General features: G+C 41.6%; 1 protein-coding gene across 1 annotated transcript in view; it reads left to right on the forward strand.

Annotated features, from left to right (window-relative positions):
- The first annotated feature begins 635 nt into the window (after positions 1-635).
- rap1gapa (RAP1 GTPase activating protein a) overlaps positions 636-13621 on the forward strand; it is a 106252-nt gene continuing 93266 nt past the window's right edge. Inside the window, exon 1 of the mRNA XM_048240438.1 lies at positions 636-877. The gene's annotated coding sequence lies outside the window, so the exon portion shown is untranslated. The remainder of the gene's footprint in view (positions 878-13621) is intronic.

Genomic DNA, 13621 nt, shown 5'->3' on the forward strand with positions numbered 1-13621 from the left:
TGGCCACCACCAGTCACATTACCATACGGGAAGGTCTCCTAGAAGAGATAATGTAATGATGTCTGCAATCAGAGGCACCACTGTAATAACCTGCCAGTGTGGAAATGAGACATTCACTAGTCATTTATTTGTGAAATGACAGGAAAGAAACAAGCCTGGGGTGACTACACAGAGAGAGGCAGAGAGAGAGAGAGAGAGAGAATGGGAAACATGTATCATATAGCTGTGCCAAGCTGCATCCTAGCAAAATTCCCATTCCTCTGCATGTTTAGTCAGCTCTGTTTGAATCATATTGCCATGTTCCACTGAAACTTAATGCACAAACCCTAACACTGACTAACATGTAGAGAACATATCTAATGTCTAATCCTGAAATAATGTACATAAATTACAGTTCATAACTACTCAGGTATCAGGGTGGTGGTAAATATTTAGTAAATCCGTGCGGAATTCCAGCTCTGCAAATACGTAACCTATTTCATATAATGTAAGTCTTCAGTATTCGATATCTTTTGCACACCACGTGTGTCCCAAAGTACTAGCAGTCAACCCGCCCAAAGGTTGTCTTTGCCCACGATAAAGTACGATCCTCACTGATGTCAATTCGCTAACTCGCGCTTAGATAAGAGGTAGGAGGTGCTCCCTCCTCATCTAGTCGTGGCTGAGGAGTGGTGTGGTCCATGTACTTGTAAAGAGCGATACGCAACGATACGCAGCGATACGCGTGCTCTTCTGCGCCTTTTGTCCTCAACAGAGTGCAAGATTTTTTGCATTTTGACTTCTCGTAGGTAATTTGCATGTGGTTATAGTTAATTCTTGTGTATTCGTCCATTCTCGAGTGTATACATAGAAGATCAACATCTTCGGTGAATTTAAGGTAAGACATTCTGGCACGTTTATTTGAGTATCCCGTGCATAGCTACATTACACGTTTGCTAGGAATTTTCAAGTAGGCTACATATGCTGCAATCTTACTTTGTAATATTGAAGTGCAATTTTCAGAGTTTACTCACTGGAAATCTCCAGTGAACTCTCTGAAACCGAAAACGCGGCATGCCATCGTTTTGTTTGGAAGTTGCGCCACACATTTACACATCTCCGGTCCACACACTCTCCAAATCTCTAAGTTTAACCTTAACGTTAATACGGACCTCATCCAGTCTTGACTGGAGACTGATTTCCAGATGGATCACTAATGGTAAATATATCCAACGCGTATTATTGAACTGTTCGCATTTGTTGCAAATGTTGTAATTGATAACAATGATCATGCATTTTTGTCTCTTGATTGGCGGGTGACATGTTAAAATCCCTATTCATGTAGATTCATATTGGCAGTGTGTCATTCAAGCAAGTTGCTTTGAAAATTGCCACCGTTCTGATGCGCCGGCTTGGTGTTTGAAGATAGCTTGTTTTATCTGCCCTCCCTCCCGTGAATCGCAGCATCGGTCAGGTCACAGTGTTTTTTCAAGTGACCGTGGCCTTTGTGTGCCGTCTGTTTGAAATACTGATTAATATTTCTCTCCTCCGGTGCACTTGTGCACCCGATCACAGGAGGTTTTACCCGCGCGCAGCTTCTGCTGAAAAAGTAGCCTGCAGAAATACGCCTTTCCTTTTACTATGGCCAGACCCCACCCCAGAACACGTTTCCCCCAGTATTATTGTCTTGCGTTGGGGCAATTTGTTATAGGTCAGAGGTAGAGAGCAGGGCAGACTATTTTCAGCTATTTTCCTTACATGACTCACTGGTGTCTGGTTCTTTTAATTGAGTGTGCTATTTTCTTCCCTCTTCGTCTTACATGCAGAAAAAACCTTGCCTCTTCTTGAGAGAGATTCTTCTGATGATTCTGAAAGACTGTTGATTAAAATAACATTTAGGAGGAAAAGCTACATTATGTATAATAATCTAAATAAAATGCCATGTGTTTTTTAAATAGTCCAAGGGCACTGATACTATCTTGCTCTGTTCTTATAAAACTGAATGTCATGTTGAGCGATATCTGTGTACATGAAAACAGAGTCTGTAGAAAACCTATGTTTTTTTTTTTTTACTTTGAAAGTCAGATTCTGACTAGAGCAAACTTCCCCATGCTTCTTTTTGATGTCTGCGATCATGTTTGGTTTGCAAATAAAGAAATGGGCTGAACTTGCAAGTCTTTAGGGAATTGCAGATGTCAGTGTTGCCCCTGGGCTTGTCGAAATGGTCGGGTCATTGCTTGGGTTTACATGCCCCATTTTCACTGTCTGCACCGGAGCCTGCGGCCTCGATATTGACTGCAATCATAGACTTCATGGGCGTGTGTACCTCTGAATTATTGACGGGAAACGTTGGGAAAATAAGGATGATAACAGGTGAACCGCTGAAAATGCTCTCATCCTCGAAAAGGAATCTTCATTCTCTTTCGCCAGCTCTTTGAAGAAAGCAACACTCAAATCCAGACCATTCATTAAGACCACATCTGTCGAGCCAAAAAAAACCTTAATGAGAAAATTCTAAGCAGGCTGTCTGTAATAAATGATTCATGAGCCATATTTTCCTAATGAAGAAACGTCCGGATGGAAGTCTGTCTTTGTGAATGAAAATAGTAAAAGACACTTGACTGCGCCATCCAGAGAACAGATCCTCCATTGCTTCGATGAGGGATTTCATGTAACGGCAATCTCTTGGGATCTGTGATTAATGGAAGAATAAAAAAAATCATTGAAAGGTCGTGACCGTCTATCATAGCAATTCTGTCCATTTGACTTGGTCATCTATGTTTAGGAGTGGTTGGGAGAGATGTGCTTTTTTTCAGTGTGCCACAACCATTGAACAATGTTCACACAATAAAAAAAAGATTTCATGCAGAGGCATATTACAGTACTGCAGAACACAAATGCTACACCTGCATAGTTGTAGCCATTATTTTTATAGAATCCTATGATATTGAAATCATATACACAATTACACAGTGACAATTATATATTGCACTATAGTACATGTATAATTACACATTACAATATGCCATACAAAATCACACATTTAAATACAGTCCAGTCAAAAATAGACTACTACAGTCATTATTCTACAATAAATGGATGCCTCTTACCTGGACATCACAGATGATGTTTCCGTTTGAATGACCATGCTCTCCTCTCCTGCCCCCTCCCTCTCTCCATCAGTTGTGAAGGCTACGGGCTCTCAGGAGGCACAGAGATTCTAAACAGCTATATCCTCTATTATTAAACATAATGGCTTCCGACAGTCTGCAGGAGAGATGTGTCTGACGGAGACACGACTTTCCGCTGACTTAAACAGATTAAGACAGAAAAGGCGCAATCGTCACATATATCATGTCCATCCATTCACTCGTAGTCCGATCAGTGTCATGACCTTAAAGGTGCTCCTGCCTATGCCATGTCATACTCTTGCATATTCAATGCTGCAGCTGAACATGAACTTAAAGACCTGACCTGACTGCTTTGTATGCATTTCAATAGACTTTGTGCTGACCATGTGTGTGTGTGTGTATGTATGTGTGTTTCAGTGTGTGTGTGTGTGTGTGTGTCTGTGTGCCTGTGTGCGTGCCTGCGTACAAGTGTGCGTGCTTGTGTGTATGTGTGTGTGTGTGTGTGCGTGCCCAGATCACACATGCCTTATGTGTGTGTGTGTGTCCTTGCTGGTGACCGAGCCAGTGGTCCCTGCTGTGCTCCCTGACCTAATCTTAGCATCTAATAGCATCTGCTGCCTCTGTCTCCTCCTCTGGCGTGTGCTGGTGAAATGGACACGGCAGGGGGTCCCGTGTTTGTGTCCACTGGCTGCTGGACTGGGGCTGGAGCATGCTGCGTTATTGATGGCCAGTGATACCTCCATGCCTGTGCAGGTGTCCACTGGCCCTTGGGGGGCTTTCCAGTGTGGACAAAATCGTTTGTGTTTTGATATGGAAGAATGCTCCCCTTTCCTTTGTTGTTCATGTTCCCTTTCTCTCTCTTTTGTCCTCTCTCTCCCTCTCTCTCTCTCTCTCTCTCTTTCTTTCTTTCCCTCCTCCTATTGTTCTTGTCTCTCCCTTATGTCTCTCATGTGTTGTCACATCCTCTCCCAGTGTTCCACTGTCCCACAGTGTCCCACAATGTTAAGTTCAATGCACACTGTCCCACAATGTTAAGTTCAATGTATTTACTCACAAGGATGTAGAAGGACCAGGATCAAATTTGAGAGCAATTGATTAGATTGACTATCCATCACAGTGTTAATGTGTCATTAACACTCAATACCTCTTGATGTTGCATTTGTTGCACAGTGATCAATAATGTAAACATTCAGTTCTTCCCTTCTCTTTTATGCCAGTGCTTTCACAGAAAGGACTAATAGAGCGTTATTTACATGTGGGGAACACCTACGCTTTGTGGTGGTTGTTGATTTTTTTTTTCATTGCCTTTGATTCACTGGGACATGGATTGGTGTCATTTGCATAGCACTGTTTGCAAATGAAAACAGGTCTGCTTTTTAGTAAGGTGTCGGGTTTCACAGGGTTTCCTCTAGGCTAAATATTGTCCCCCTTTGCTTGGCCTGTTTTGAGGCAGGTGGTGTATTTTTACCACCACGCTCAGTACGCTGGGAAACGGCAAATAAAGCCCTGGGTATTCAGGAGCATTTGTCAGTAGAACATCCACGCCCCTCGACTGCCAAGGGACCCGAAAAACAGAGGATTTCAAGGTCAAGGAGGAACGGATAAGCCATCAGGGCATTTTCATTAGATCCTGAAGCAAACAGGCGCTGTCCTTTGTGATGAATATCGGAAGTGCACAGGAGGAAATGCGACGGCAGTCTAGTGCTTCCCTCTCTAGCGGTGCCCGAGAGGGAGAAGAGATTGAAATGGCCTGGGTGTTAATGTCAACACTTGTCTTTCAAATTGGATTTTTAAACTACTTTTTTGTGGGTGACAGTGCTCGGGGAAATCATTCAATTAGTTTTTTTTAAAGATTTTTTTCATAATGCTTTTTTTGTTTTGTTTAAGGTCGTGGTCATCTCAGTTCCCCACAGGATGCTGTGAGAGACGTTAGTGGGACAGTCCCATTATGCAGACATCTACAAGTGAGGTGGAGGTGACATGGGGTTGGGGGTGCTCTCTGTGGACCTCTTGGATGAAGACTTATGGACTGAGCCAGTCTACACCCACCCCCCAACACACACACACACACTCCCCCATGCGGTGTTCATGCTAATTGGTTGCCTGTCCGTGTCCAGTGAGACCCAGTCGAGTCTTGGGAGACTGGAAGAAGTCTCTGTGCATGTTGCATTCAGGACGGTGGGGGGCACAGAGTTCTTATCAGCCCGAGGGCACACAGAAGGCACTGCCAGCTCTCATCCAGGCAGCGTTACGGAATTAATGTGACTCCTTTTGGTCCGTTGTGCAAGTATAGTATATACATTTCCAGTGACAGATGAAATGTTACAGTACACCTTTTAAAGATGGTCCATTCTGGCTGTATTCTTTATTGTACTGTACATGGCTTCAGGTCCACTTTGTACCACTTCAAACAAAAAGAGAAATGTCTCTGGTCAGGTTGCTTTGATGGACTGTCAGATAGCCTTGATAAATGCAGACCGTAGACAGTACGGCACTGAGAGCCAGCATCGTGCTTTGAGCGCTGGGCCCTCATGAGTCACCTGGCGTCGCAGCCAGAGGGGCCACGAGGGAGGAATCATCCTTTCTGCCGTTGAATTATGGATGAATGCTGATGTGATGGAACATGACATGACGCGACAGACATGAGTAGAACTGGCATGCGTTCAGGCGTGTGTGTGTGTGTTTGTGTGTGAAATTTGTTTTTTTGTCTTTTAATCATTCTGTGTTGATTTGTATATCTTTTCATTATTCTATGTACTTTACATTTTAAACACTTTTAAACTATTGCCCTTTTAGGCTTTTATTGTTTTATGTACTATTACTGTTTGCTTTTGTTTATGTAAAGCACATTGAATTACCCCTGTGTATGAAATGTGCTATATAAATAAACTTGCCTTGCCTTGTGTGTGTGTTAGTGTGGATATTGTGACGTGTCGTCGTGTGTAGCATGTGGGATCTGTGGTTAACACCGTTCGCTATAGCCTGATTTAGTGGCACCCTGGAATTAGTTTGCCTTCTGATGGATGGTGTCCATAAAGAGCTTGCTTTGTGCTTTATCCCCCCATCATGCGCACACACACACACACACACACACACTCCAGGTGATAAAAGTGTGTTTTATGACCAAGGAATTTGACCAAGTTTGTGGATAGTTTAACTCCTGGCATAAAAACCTGCTGCTCAGTTTCTTTAAAAGGATAAAAGCAACAGAACAGAAAGTGAGGATGAAAAGGAAGATAAACAGTATACTTATTAATAATAATAATAATAATAATAATAATAATAATAATAATAATAATAATAAACAAACAAGCAAACAAACAAAATGATACAACTTCTGTGCTCTTAGCAGACTGCAGTTCCATCACTGGGACAATGAGTAGTTTTTTGGCCAGCCGTGGCCTACTGGTTAGCGCTTCGGACTTGTAACCGGAGGGTTGCCGGTTCAAACCCCGACCGAGCGCCGCTGTTAGTTGCAGGCAGCTCACTGTGTGCTGAGTGTGAGAGTTTCACTAATTCACGGATTGGGATAAATGCAGAGACCAAATTTCCCTCGTGGGATCAAAAGAATAAATACACTTATACCACACATATATTGCTTTTCTTCCCGTAGTTGTCCATCGATTTCTCAGGGTCTCTTTAAGGGTGATAGGCAGTGGAGGGGCTTGAAATGGGCCCAATTGGAAGATATAACGTGTGCTTCAAATACTGATGACCAAAATGTGTGACAGTGTACTGTGCTTTGAGGCTGTTTTTAATAGTGAAATGTGTGATACAAAGAGTGCTGATTTTGTCTGAAAGGCCTGTCTGGCTTCACTCCTGCTGTTCATAGGCTTTTAAGTAGTTTCGCTTTCCGCCACTGATATAGATGTTTTTCATCATTCCAATGTTGTTTGTCTTGTCTGAGCTAGATGAGGTTGGTTAGCCTCAAAAGTAACGATGGATTTTGGATTAAAAAACATTCTTCTGTGTACGTGTTCGCTCATGGGCATCATTTAGACCATCACGATTTGTTTTTGTAAGCTTGGATGAGATCTAATTGTTTCGTTCAGTTTGCTTTAATGGGATCTTCAGCTCTCATTTCTCTTCTTCAGTATATGCTGTCAGTTTTAATTTCTCTAGCCTGTATGTCTCTTCCATTCACAGAGCCATTTAGAGACAAATCAGCGTGTGCACTCTGCATACCAACAGGCTACTCAACTCAACAGAAAGCATACCAACAGGCTACAGTACTCAACTCAACAGAAAGCATACCAACAGGCTAGTCAACTCAACAGAAAGCATATGTACCAACAGGCTACTCAACTCAACAGAAAGCATACCAACAGGCTACTCAACTCAACAGAAAGCATATGTACCAACAGGCTACTCAACTCAACAGAAAGCATACCAACAGGCTACTCAACTCAACAGAAAGCATACCAGCAGGCTACTCAACTCATATCAGCATATCAACAGGCTAGTCAACAGTATTTACTTAGCTTACAGTGTTTTTATATGCTGAACAATTTCAGACTTGCAGTGTTGAAAATGTGATTGACAACCTTGAGAGGATAATATGTTGACAATTGGTGTTGTCACACCATTGCGTTTAGTTATGGGGGCTCTAAATCACTCTAGTATTTTGTGATATTGTGCATCAAAGAATGAGTCTTTCATATGGTAATGAGGAGCCGGCGTGATGGATCACCTGTGTTTGTGGCTCGTTCTCATCGCAGGCAATTTGATGAAACGTTATTTCAACCATATTTCTGTTTGCTCATTTATTTGCATTCACAGTCCGTTTTAAAGGACAATTTATATTCATATTCCTTCTTGATTCGGCATGAACCCCCACCCCCCAACCCTTCGCATTTAGCTCTTTATTCATTTGTATTCTGTATTCTGCCATTTGGATTTCATTGAAATTCATCTGCGCCTGAATAAGGCAGTCAGGCCGAGTGGTTGAAATGCTATCATTTCAGATAAGTTTCACTAAGTTTTCACTGAGAATCTTTTGCTGGAGTCCTTCTGTGCCGTGCAGCAAGGCTGAACTGCCACAGCTTCTGTGTCTTTTTGAACACGTTCACACACATAGCAACCAGTCTAAGGAGGCTGCAGAAAGCATTATTTGTCCTCCTTTGGCCTCCTTCACAGTTACAAGCTGAATAACTTTTGAAACCAACAGTATTTAAAAAGGTTGACAGTGTGAGAAATTAAATTGCCCAAAGGACTATGGGCTGGATGCCCTGTTGTTCTAACCAGCACTGTCTGTTGCCTCACGTCCAAGAAGTGCCCGCAGGCTTTTTGAAATTGCCTTGGCATGCTGTTAGCCATTGCACTCCGTAAAAAGCATCCTGGGCTGAAGGATTCAGGAATACTTTTCTTCCCTGCGTGACAGCAGTTTATTTGGACTGCTTTGAAAAAGGGGGAACTCTGTGAAATTAATTTGTAAATCTTTCTGATTTCATTTAAAAAATGCCCTTTGCACTTGACGGGGGTTGTGACACTCAGCACAACGCAATTATTCCAGGCGTTAGCTGAGTTGTATCATTCCACATTTGCCAGTGTGAAATTAGAGCCCCCAGGATTTCTCATAACCCTGAAGTGACACGACATTGAAGTTGTTATCTGTGCCTTTGAAGCAAGCCTTTCAGATGTATTGTTAGGCTGATTAAAGAATAAAGAGAAAAACCCAAAATGGCGCTCTATATTTTAACATCAGAGATGGCCCTTTGAAACTTGATGAATGCCGTATACATTCCACAGACAAAAGGTGAAGCAATAACTGGGGATCTTGCGCTTGGTGTCAGGCTGGCGACAGAACCAATGCCCGTGATTGATAGGACTTTGTTGCAGGCTACTCACTAATCAGCTCCACGTCAATAGCAGGCAGGAGTTCATAGCAGAAGTTCAAGTACATGGGACAGAAGATCGAGGCAACCTCTCCGAGCTGCCTAGTCAGTCAGATTGTGCTGTGGCATTGACTCCGACCAGGTAGCCTGCTGAGTTGGTGTACTTGAAAGATCAAATGTGGCGCAGTCAGAATGAAGGCCAAGCAGAATGTTAGCGTATCTAAGATGCCGTACACAATAGTGAATAGGAATTGAGTATTTTGGACAACAGGACCTCACTAGGCAGCATTGCACACATATTTAAATTCTTTATTTGAATCAACCAATCAAATTTTTCTCTTTTACAGAAATAATTCAAATATTTCCAGAGATGATACAGCTTTGACACACACATGGGTACATAAAACATTTCCTACGCCACACAGCAAGACTGCCTATCACAGCTGATATGGAACAGAATATGGAATAGCACAAACACACACACACACACACACACACACACACACACACATAGGTAAAGATATACAAACAGCAACTGTAACAGCTGTTTTGCATGACACATACACTTTGTGAGTTGAGAGGTAATATCGTCGTAACACTTAGTGCACATTTTTCAAAATTCTGTGAAAGAGCTGGTCAGATAACTACAGGTTTGTGTCACCAGGAATATTTCACATTCAGATTGATTCAATTTTGTTTCAGTGGATCAGTGCTGCAGTGCTATTGTCCTACACAATTGATTTACTGTAAGATGGATACGCACTCTCATTGTCGTTCAAATTACAGCAACAAATTTAGTCATGCCTAAATGGTCTTTTCCAATCTTTTCTCCCTGAGTTTGAAAATATATTATCAGAGGTTAAGGTCTGACTAAATATTATGAATAATAACAGGCTGTTTATTAACTGCAGCTCACAGTGCCAGCACTCCAACAGAGTTTTTGATAGGCAACTGGCCAAATGTCAACTGTCTTCACAAGAGTGGCAGGCAGACTGTTACCCAATGCATAATAAAAATGACTTTTGGTTATGATGTATGAGCACAATTTTTGCCTGAAGAGCCCCTATTTAAACTTTAGCATCTGGCTCATTGTTAGTCATCCATATGCGCTGTTTATTTTTTATTTATTTTTTAATGTTAGGGGATGGCCGCAGAGAGCCATTAGTCAGTAACCGAACGAGAACAAAACAAACCCTGTGAACCTGTGCCCGGCCCGCTCGTGTTAAATATAGGCCTGCAGTCAGAGAAGCTCACACATACATAATTTAAATAGTGATTTGTGTGGTGGTGATGAGAGGGGGAGGGGGGCACAGCAGTTTGTTTGTTCAATTTTGACCAGGGAATGAGTGAAGGCAATCTGAAGGAAGATCTATTTTTTACCTAGCCTATCAATGTTTTAAAGAGGAGCCAGAGCTATCATGTCCAATTTAGCATTCTTCTCTCTTTGTGTGTGGTGTGTATGTATATGTGTGTATGTTTAAGTGTGTGTGTGTGTGTGTGTGTGTGTGTGTGTGTGTGTGTGTGTGTGTGTGTGCGCGCGAGCACAGTTGTGGTGTACATTTTCCAACATAAGAAGTGAAAGTCTTTGCTGTTGAAGAAAAGAGAGGTGTTTTAAACATTGATAATAGACTCCCTTAGCAGTTGAATTTACGGACTGAAGCACCTTTTACAATTATCTGTTTTTTGGCATTTCTATTCATCATTCCAGTCATTAGCACCCGGAGAGCCATGGTGGAATCCCCCTAAACGTTTATATAGGGCAGCTGACAGTGTGAGTAATCATTTTGTGATGTGGGGTTCTGGGAATAGGGTGAAGTTGAGAGAGAGAGAGAGAGAGAGAGAAGATAAAGAGAGGGGGGAAGAGAGAGGGGGAGAGATAAAAGACCGAGCGAGAGAGAGAAAAAGAGAAAAGAGAGAGAGAATGACATTCCCTCAATTGTTTGAGTTAATTGCGCCTGTCCATTATATGGAAACATGAGTGCTGAACACGCGACCAGCCCCATCACGCTGAGAGAGAGAGAGAGCATGTGTGTGTAGGTGGGTGGATGGGCGGGTAGAAGTTCAGCATGGGAGCAGACATCTGCTTCTGCGAAGGTTCCATCTCATCAAATTAGCCTGGACGTGTGAATCATCCCCTGGACTCAGTGCTCAGCAGGTGGGATGGTGGAGGTAATGGTGGTGTGTGCAGAAGAGGGGGGGGGGCACTGAAGATGACATTTAGCCCAGAGTTAATTACATCTGCATAATGCAGACAACTTCATTAGGCTCTATGATGTTTAATAAACCATCTTGTGGTAAACAAAACACCGTCTTACAGGAAAGTGTCTAATGCCATTTATTATTTAAAAGGTCAATTTGGTGTCACACTGTGCAATAAGCACCCATGCACATTTAAAACGGTCCGTTAGCTAGCAAATGAAAGCACCAATTAACTTACAGATCACACTCATGCTCAGAAATAGAAATTACACAACAAAAACAACAACAAAACAAAAACTCACAAACACACACAGACCTGATTGCACTTTGTTTAAGTGCAGAGTGTTTAAAGTGCAACAGTACTTTTAACAGGGTCTTAACTGGCCCTCAACACACAAAGTTGTATCCCTGCTGAAAAGTGGCGCTGTGAGAAACGGATTAAACTAATTGCAGTTCCTGTGTGACAGCTGTATGGGGCTGACTGATACCTCCCCGTTAAACTGCAGTCCTCAGCTCCCACAGAAAAGCAAGCTGTCTGAGTGCGATTCATTAAGGTGACTCGTACAGCGCGCCTGCTGCCAAAGCCAACTGGCAGCCATCACGGTGATACTGATGGACAGCCTGCCCTGGTGGGCCAAATTCTCTCTCTCTCTCGCCTGCTTTTTCTCTCTCACTCTCTAAGTAATGTCTCACCTGGCTCTCTCTCTGTCTCGCTTTATCACAGGTTCTCTCTTTCTCTGTCTTTCTTACCTGCTCTCTCTAAATCTTCTTGATGTTCTATATTTTCTTCATTGCAATATTTTCCTCTTTGCATTTTATGTTGTGATTGTTTTTTTTTAGCAAACTGTCTCTTTTCTTTGATAAAGTGTTGACTCTCACTATCTTTCATTCTATCATATTTAACCCTCTTGGCCTCTTCTTCTTTTCTCTCCTTCTGTCCTTCCCCTACTCTATTATTAGGGTTATACACTGTAAAAAATCCCAGAATTTTAGAATCTAAGTAATAAATAACCTTAAATCAAGGGAATATATGTATTTTTCTATTATTTGCTTATAACAATGACTTGAATCTTGTTCTATTTTGCAAATCCTGCAAGTGAAAGTTTCTTGTTTTGTGGAAATACTACTTACAATAAGCTAAATTATCTGGCAAGATTTGCCAATAGAACAAGATGATTTTCACTTATAACAAGGTAAAAAAAACTTAAATCAAGTGTAAAAATGTCTTCTTATAAGCAAATAATAGAAAAATAAGCATATATTCCCTTAATTTAAGGTTATTTATATTACTTAGATTCTAGAATTCTGGGATTTTTTGCAGTGCACGGCCGTACCTTACCAAAAATGTTAACAACAAACTCAGCTTCACTGCTTCAAGTACAAAGTTGGCTGTAAATATGCTTCCAGAAAATCACAGAATGGTCGCACTCCAAAAATCTTTCTTTCTTGCTTTTTTATTCCATATAGCAACAGGGGTCAACGAACAAACGTTTCGGCCTGATGGCCTTCGTCAGTGTGTTTCGTCAGTATAGACAAACAGTTAATTGTTGACTTCAGGGAACTATTTGAGGCTTCCATTAGCCGCCATTGTTGGGAAAAAAATGGAACATTAGCGTTAATGGAGTTGCAACAACATAGTTGTAACTTATGCGCAATGCTCATCTATAGGCTGGATTTAAGTGGTAAATAACCTTAAATTAAGGTAATATATGCTTTTGTTTTTTTTTTACCTTGTTATAAGTGAAAATCATCTTGTTCAAACAAGTTAATTGATAGACTAGCTGTGTTACAGTTTCTACAGTTTCTCTAAAACACTGTTTACAGCTTTTCGAGTCACTGTACAAGGTAATTCTTTTATATAACGATAATTTAGATACACTTATACACGGGTTTCCCGTTTACCAACAAAACTAGATGCGCGCGCAGCGGTGGGGCAGAAGACGCTTTGTGGCCGTCCACAACGTAATAAACTTAACCTAAATAGTCAGCTGCTGTAAGCTACAATCAGATTTTTTTGTATACCCCTGTTGTCTCAATGATAATAACATCTCATTTCAGACTATATTTCAAAGTTTGCCATTCATTTGCATTATTAATATAACATCGTATTTTGTCATTTTTGCCGAAGACATGCATTCCGTTAGGGATATTGAACATATTTAACCTGTTGAGGAGTGAATTCTTTAAGACAATGCCATTCCCCAGAGAGTGAATTATTTGTCCTGGCTCCTTCTAGAATTCTACGCGAACGTTCTATAGTTTCAGTGTTCTTAAAATTGTTTAAAGGTGCGATTTGTAGGATTGTTACTGAACGTTCTGTTGGCCAAAATCAAAACACTGGTGAACGTTCTCAAGACGACCAGACGCGAGCCTCTTCTGGGTTGCCAGATGTAATGAAGACTTAGCTAACGTTAGTTGACCTGCAGCTGCTTTAACGTTTCTCCAACCATGACCCAGCTACACATTACGGAAACAGTG

Source organism: Alosa alosa, chromosome 4 (assembly GCF_017589495.1).
Source record: "Alosa alosa isolate M-15738 ecotype Scorff River chromosome 4, AALO_Geno_1.1, whole genome shotgun sequence".
In the NCBI taxonomy this organism is placed as follows: domain Eukaryota; kingdom Metazoa; phylum Chordata; class Actinopteri; order Clupeiformes; family Clupeidae; genus Alosa; species Alosa alosa.